The following is an 8,132-nucleotide window of genomic DNA, read 5'->3' as shown; positions in this document are numbered from 1 at the left end:
AGTCTCTGTTCGGATCAAAGCCAATCGCTTACCTGGTAACATCTTCCTATTCTCATTAATTTTATTTTTCGTCTATCACCATCAAGTGCTTAACCCGCAACAATGTCATAGTTATGTGCTAAGCAGGAGACTTAATGTTAATGGTGGTTTTTAGTTTAGGGCGAAAACTGTAAAAGTCTGTCTACCTGACCTGACATCAGAAGTAGTAGACCTTGATATGTCTGTATTCCGCGGGGAATTTGATTAGTATATCAAAATCTGATGAGTGCCTATGTCTCTCTTCATATTGTATTGAAACTCAAGCTTCTAGATGAATTGTTCACTAGTTTAGAGCCTAATGAGTATTTAAGCTCCTAGTTGCATCATTCACTTATGTCGAAGCCTGCTGAGTATCTATCCTATGTTATGTTCCCGGCTGAACTCTTAATATTGACATGATATGATAATTAATGTTCACTCTCAGCTGGATAACATGAATTTCCCGAAGTGTCAGGATTAAGGTGTGCATGAAGGTACTCATCCAGGGACGCGCTAGCTGCGCTTCTCTCCATGATAGAAATTAGTAGTTTTGCATCAACATGCAAAATTCACCAAAAATTGATCAATTTTGTGTCGATTCACAAAATTCAATTTTTGACCTAATTTTACCAATTTACAAAAAATAGGTTTTTTGCCCCAAAACGGAGCATGCACGATATCTTGATCCCTATTGGTCAAGACTAAACCTAGGCAAGCAAGGAAACCGACCCTGGACCTAATAAAAATACAATTCTATCAAAAATCGGAAATCATGAAGAAAAAGGGAAATCGGGAAGAAAAAGGGAAACCATGAAGGAAAATAGAAACCAAGAAGAAATGATCATGACCGTGTGGCTTGGCCAATGGATTTGGCAAGCCTGGACCCTTCCTGGTGTGACCAAAAAGGTTCCATTATGTTCCTGGATGGGCCCTCTATTATCCCATCCAATCATACCTCTCCTAATCCGCTGGATCTCCTGAATTCTTCTTGAGTTTTACTATCGGGTTGTTTTCACATTCTAAACGAGCTCAAAACCTAAATATTCCCGCGAGGGAAGATAGGAAATTATTTTCTGATAAGAATGGAGGGGGGTCATCAAAATTCGAGTTCGTATGAGAATTCCACAGGAGTTTTAGTAAGGATCTCACATCTGAATTTTTTGATTACGAAATCTCACGAATTAACATAAATGGCCGCAAATCATCTCAACCATATAACTTGGCTAGCTGATTTAATAGGCTTATATCTAATTTGAGGCGACCAATGAGATGTCATAATGGCTACCAGTTTTCCTTCTCCTATGAGGACCGGTCATCTCGTCCCCAATTTATACAAACAGCTCCTAGAAGCTACTCGTAGAAAGTCTCATTCTTATGACTTGACTTACTCGAGACATATGAGCCTCATCCAGGTAAAGCAAATTATACGAGTAGACTTTTACCTTACATCCTTAGTAATATAAATCATGCCAGTCATGACTAAGTGTTATTTTCTACCAAAATACTCGAGACATCAAACATGTCACAACTGGGGATGTACATCAGGGTATTGATCTGGCGGTTTACAACGTGCGGCGTGCAACACTCCCATAAGAGAAAGTGCCTGGAATAACAGATAAGTGACAGGTAGAGAAGTAGTGGGAGTACAAACCGTCCAGTCTTCCCATAATTACAAGACACGGTTTTCATCACTCACCCATGATCTTCACTACTTCACAACTCCTACTTCCAGCGAGATCAATGTGTTCGACTATGACTTGTATAAATAGATTTTCAATATATTTCAACCGGGGGGGCATCGGCTATCAACACAAGTGTTAAGAAACCATCCATGATTCACAACTTACATTTTGCAAGAAAATTCTACATTCTGATACAAGTCATAAAACTACACTTCACAGAATTCATCATTCTGATATCAACACTTCACTAGTACACAGAGACCCTTTTGCCACGCCAAATTGGCGTGTCCATAGGGGTTTTGTCACGCCACTTCGGTTTGGACTAGGCGTGACTTCTGCTTGCGTGGTTTTAGGTAACATGGCGTGGTTTTAGGTATCTTATAGCCACGCCTGCCATGCGTGTCTATTTCTGCATGAAATAGACACGTCAGAGCCATATAGGCGTTGCTATATAGGGTCCCAAAAACTTATGTACTGGTACTCTATAGACACACGATTTATTGTTTTGGCGTGGCTATTTGGTTCACTATAGACACGCAAATTTCTTTTGGCGTGGCTATTTGATTCACTATAGACACACAAATTGCTTTTTGGCGTGGCTATTTGGTTCACTTTAGACACACAAATTGCTTGTTGGCGTGGCTATTTGGTTCACTTTAGACACGCAAATTGCTTTTGGCGTGGCTATTTGATTCACTATAGACACGCAAATTGCGTTTTGGCGTGCCTATTTGGTTCACTTTAGACACGCAAATTGCTTTTTGGCGTAGCCATTGGTTATCCTATAGACACGCCATATAGGTTTAACATGGTTATATGTTATGTTTTAGCGACGCCAATTTCACTTACTTTCATCCACGTGGCTGCATTAGGAACCGTTGAATACCATCCACATGTAACGTTGTGAACCGTTCATTGGATATCCTATAGACACGCTGAGATATTTTTCAATGATGTTGTAGTAAGATGATTCGTTCACTCAGATTTGTTGAGAATTTTTTTTAAGACTTAATAAAGAAAATAAGGAAAAATATATATACACAATTTGTCACAAAATGAAGAGAGCTGAAACGCGGGATTCCACTACTTTTCATATTGTTATGGTTCAGTCATTAACTCTAGACAATATAGCTCAAACAAAAGAAGTTGTGACTCTAGTTCTTTGCCAAAAATATATTTCGTAAAATATTATTTGTAAGTTAAAAGCATGACGCATCTAAACTATTTAGAACTAAGCATGCGACATCTAACAAAATAACAAATAATTAATAGAAATCATAAAGCAATTAAATCTATGCAAAGAGTCAATAAAAGAATTAATTCATTTACCACAATCATGAAAAGTTGCTTCCTCCATTGTCCCAGTGATGGGGTCTAGCTCCGCATGGTGAAAACACACTCAAAGGAATTTTTCATTGCTCAAAAAGGTGTTTACAAGGAGAAAAGGTATAAAACAGGGCCTTTGTAACAGTTATAATTGTTACAGATACAACAATAAACTGTTACTGACGCTATAGCTTCTACGACTGTCACTATGTGTCGCAACCACTGTAGCTATACGACCCACGGCTAAGTGTCGTTGTCACTGTTGGAAAATGATTGTCCTGGTGAGTCTGTTCTTCGTGTTCTTCAGCTTTGCAGCAGCAGAAATGGAGTTTCTGCAGCTTGATTTTTCGACTTTGTGGTGCTCTATTCCTCTCGCAAACTCTCCATCCCTTCTAGGATTCCCAACAACTTATTTATACCCATAGCGACTCCAAATCTCTCGAGTAAATGCAAAATATTTTTGATTATTCTCCATGCAAGGTACGAGTATTTTCTTCCCTTTCTATCTTCTCACGCGCTCTGCTGGTATTGTCATGTTCCAATTACTTTGATACACGACTCTTGAATGAATTAAACTCCATCCAGCCACATGCTACCACCAAGAATATCTCAACAAAATACCAAAAATATCTCTCGAGAATATTCTTTCACTGTTTCAACCAATCTCCACGTCGCAGCCATATTTGATCAATTCCAACACACATACCTTCCCTGTTTGAAAGAAACAGGTCATTCTGCAACCAATTCCGACCAAAAATCCGATTAAATTTCAGCCAAATTACTTCCACAAATACACGCAGATACAGTCAAACCCGTGAACCCTGTTTTCTTTGGGTCCAACTATCCAGCCAACCTGGATTGATTCTAAGACCCTTACCGGCCATGTTTCACCTAATGGAGTTATCCCAAACAAGTATAGCCATTAAATCTCACTACAAAGCTTCGAATTCTCATACCCTAATTCTGGTCCGTGAAGAACAACTTTCCCGCCAAAACTGTGTTGCTTCAGATCCATGATTCTAGCAAACCCAGCCAAAGTTTATGAATTCCATCAATCATACCAACCCCGTTAAGCTTTAACAGACTCACCCAAGAAGTTTCAGCGATTGAATCTCATTATTCACACCACAAACACAAACCCTAATTCTGTTCCGTGAAGTTCAAAAATTTCCGCCAATTTCAAATTCAAACGGAGAACAAGATGGGTGCCCCTTATTCGATCCCGGGGTGCGAATAGCATCTGCCTTTTTGGGGGTGACCTGGGGTGCCCCTTAGTAATTGACCTGCCCTTTAACCAATAACGAGAGTCCGAATAACACGTGTCCTCCGGGTGCAAATAACAACTTTTCGAGTTGATTCTTTTAAAAACGTTTTATTCCCAAAAATGCCTACAAACACATAAAATATCAAAATTAGTACAAAATCGAGTGCCAACAATAAATAGTATTGAGATCAAATTAGACACAAAAATGTGTCTATCAAATACCCCCAAACTTATTATTTGCTAGTCCTCGAGCAAATTTATTCTAGAAAAGAAAATTCAAACTCACTAGGTGGCCCTAGTGACCGAGTTATAGTCTCGGGAGGGTTTACCAGAGATGTACCCACAAAACCTTTAACTCCAGACCCTAGTTATCTACGCAGAACCTTGGAAGGAACTAAAGAATATCCTTGGTTGGTGTACTTATTGACTACAGGAGGAAGTACCCTGATGCGAAATTCCAATTGATGTCCACGAGTTTGTACTCAAGCATACTAAAATTCATATAAAGTGACAGAGCTCTACTGAGATAGTTTCTGGACATCATAAACCAGAGTCAACCAATCACATGGATAAATTAAGAAGATGGATGTAGAGAAAAACGTGGATGATGTTGACTAAGATGAACCTATCCTAATGGACTGAGATACCGGTCTGGACTAATATCAACACACTGGCATATACAAGGGAACCAGTGGTCGATAATCCTAACTCTAGGTCAACTCAGCTGGCATATACAAGGGTACCTGTGGTCGACTTTATTGTATTTATTCCGGTTGGTCTGGTGGTCTGGTCTCAATGTTTTTTTTTTTTTTTATTATCTCAGTCACTCTATTTCACCCTAACAATGGTAAAAAGAAGAAATAAAAAGAAGTGATCAGGATTCTTCCGATGTTTCCATCACGAGGATATGGCGAAACTACCATGTTTTCTTTTTCTAACACTTGAGCTCTGTGCTTTTATGAATAGACTCTTTAGATATTTCCATCTAATCAGATTGGTTCCTCAACTCCTACAACCAAAATGCTTCCATCCACTTAGACTGGTTAGTGCCATCCTTAATAAACATAAATTTCTAGGCTCTGGAGTTTATTTATTGCAACTAAAAAGAAGTTTCTTCCCCACCCCAAACTTAAATCTAACATTGTCCTCAGTGTTCTAAAGATAAAATTAAAAGCATGAACAAGGAGAAACTGTTACCACTTGAAGCAAAAGAGTTAAGGAAAGAAATAAGGAAGAATATTACCGTGTCACATGAAAATGGGTTACCTCCCAAGAAGTTCTAAGTTTAAAGTCTTCAGCTAGACATTGGAAGAATTAGTCACCTCGTAGAATCATAAAGTAGTAGCCGGAATAACTGTGGGTCATCTGGATCAAAAAGGTTACCCACAAGAAGAGGAAACTGCAAAAGACCAAGAAGATACCGAACATACCCTTGCTTAAGACAACTACATCTAGTTGTGGTTCAGGTTCAGGCTCTATAAAAGGGTCTAAATAAAAATCTTTCATTGGTTGGATTTTCTCAAAGGTATTCTGAAGATCAGGCTGAAGAGTCTGGAAATACTCAAGAAAGAACTTAGAAGCGCATAACAAAATCCAGAATAACTGGAGATCCTCTAAGTCAATCATATTTGACTCACACAGCTGACCACAATGAAAGAGGTGGTCTTCCTTAAGAAAATGTGTCGACCCTATTCTCCTAAAGTAATTAGGTTCAGTCTCAAAACTTAATAACCGACACATCTGAAAATTATATGTTCCCACAATTGGAAGAAAAGTTTTTGGTGGGAAAACAAAGTCAATCTTGGTATCATAGCCTGGGTTAACCACATCAACCAGAGGATGGGTTTCTAACAACTGAGCTTCTTTTTGGACATTACTAGGTTCGGGAAAACGTGTATGGAGATAATCTTGTAAGATGGTTGAGGCACAAATGTCAAGTCCTACACGAGGGAACTTTCAAAGAGTTAAAGGTAAAACACATGGAGAATGATAATCACCCCCAAACTTAGAGTTTTGGGTGTCTCTAGATAGACTAACTACAATTTCTAGATCATCGGAATCCTGAAAATGGTCAATTGCTTCTTTTAGGTTATACTCAGGTGATGCATCCTCACTCATATTTGAAAGCTCTACGAGTTCATCTTCTTCGTCTAAGACTATTGTTTCTAAATCGCTAGACTCTAAAACATTATTCTCAGAATAAACTCGTTCCTCTAAATCATTATCGGCTTTGTAAACAGGAAATACTACGTCGTCTAAAACGAGGGTATCTCTAGTCAAATCCTCGTCCTTTTGAATAGGTGAATAATTATTAAAATTATTTGGATTTGAAATAGAAATAATATTATCATTGTAAATCTCAATTGGAGTATCCATTTCCTGATCACTATTCCTACATAAGTATGATTCTCCATCAACACTATCCTCATCATAATAACATGAAAAAGATAGAACCTCATCAAAACAAGTAGTGCTACCAATTCTAACCTCGTTATCTTGATCATGTAAATAACTATCTTCATTCTCAAGGGTATTATTGGATACACTATATTGGCAATTCAAGTAATTTCGAGCAATTTTTTCTTTCGTCTCAGTTATCCGCTTGAGGTGGTCTTCTAAAGAAGGTTCATTCATTATTGTAGTTCTTTCGTCTATAATTATACTATTCATCTCATCTAACTTACGCGTCGACTCAGCTAACTTCCTGAGGGACTCTTCTAAAGGAGGAATAGGAACAGAGGGATCATAAAAAAAGACTACTTTTCAATAGTTTGATTGTATCCTCTAGAGACGAAGAACTAGTACTATAATCTTCTTGCTCGTAAGACTGATGCGCGTGTGGATAGTAATTGGGCTCACTAGGGTATGACCCATATCCTTCCAAAGGTTGGCGTTCCCAACCACTATTCACACTATGGTAAGAGTAATGTCCATATTGTTCAGTTGGATAATCATATTCATTGTGATGACTATTATAATACCAGTTTGACATCCTAACTGCAAGGGAATTCTAAACAAACACAAAGAAGGCTGACTCGACCACAACAAGCCTAATTTATCTAGCAAACAAAAAGCATGATGTATCCACTTAGATTGTTTCTAGACCAGCTTCTAATCCTTCGAAAGGGAATTCGTTACAATTTAAGCAAACCCCTCTGGAATCAATCCGAGTTAAAGTAAGTTGAATTGAGGCGAGGGAAGCTCAGTGAAGATTTGATACCCAAGGCCTCACCGGAGTTACAAGGTGGCGCAGTCACGCATTCAACTCACAGAAACCATCATGAACTTCGAAGTATGCTTAAAAGAGTAACCAATATTTTTCGAATGACTTTCCTATTAAGCTTGTTACCCTATCGGTCTCGTTCTAGTTAGTATTTTAAGCTTAGGTTCGCGTAGGTTACGTGTCCCTAAGAAGGGCAAGAAGGAAACGGTGATGAAATCCGAGTCCTTATCTTGATTTGGCCAGGCCTTGCCCTTTACTAGAAAATTAAATCCAATTTCAGGTCCTCAACATATATGCATACAAAATCATCCAGTAAACCCGCTGACAGGGGATTCGCGGGTGTTTAGAATTCTTACCTCCCGTTCCAGACGGGGGATGAACCGTTGAAGTCGACTCGGGCCACAACTCCAATGTCGTATACGAACATGAGGGGCCGAGACGATATCGTAATCGTCGTCCTTCTCTGCACACAGTTTATATTTAAAACTACCCTTCCGTAGGGTTTAAAAAAAATAAAGTCCCAAAGTTCAATGTCCGAAAATAAAAAAAATGTCCAAAAATAAAAGATAAAAACCTTAGTTACAGTTTCTAAAAAAATAACATAAAATAGAATATCTAT

This window comes from Papaver somniferum, chromosome 4, assembly GCF_003573695.1.
Source record: "Papaver somniferum cultivar HN1 chromosome 4, ASM357369v1, whole genome shotgun sequence".
NCBI lineage: Eukaryota > Viridiplantae > Streptophyta > Magnoliopsida > Ranunculales > Papaveraceae > Papaver > Papaver somniferum.
Note: the sequence above shows the minus strand (reverse complement) of the source record.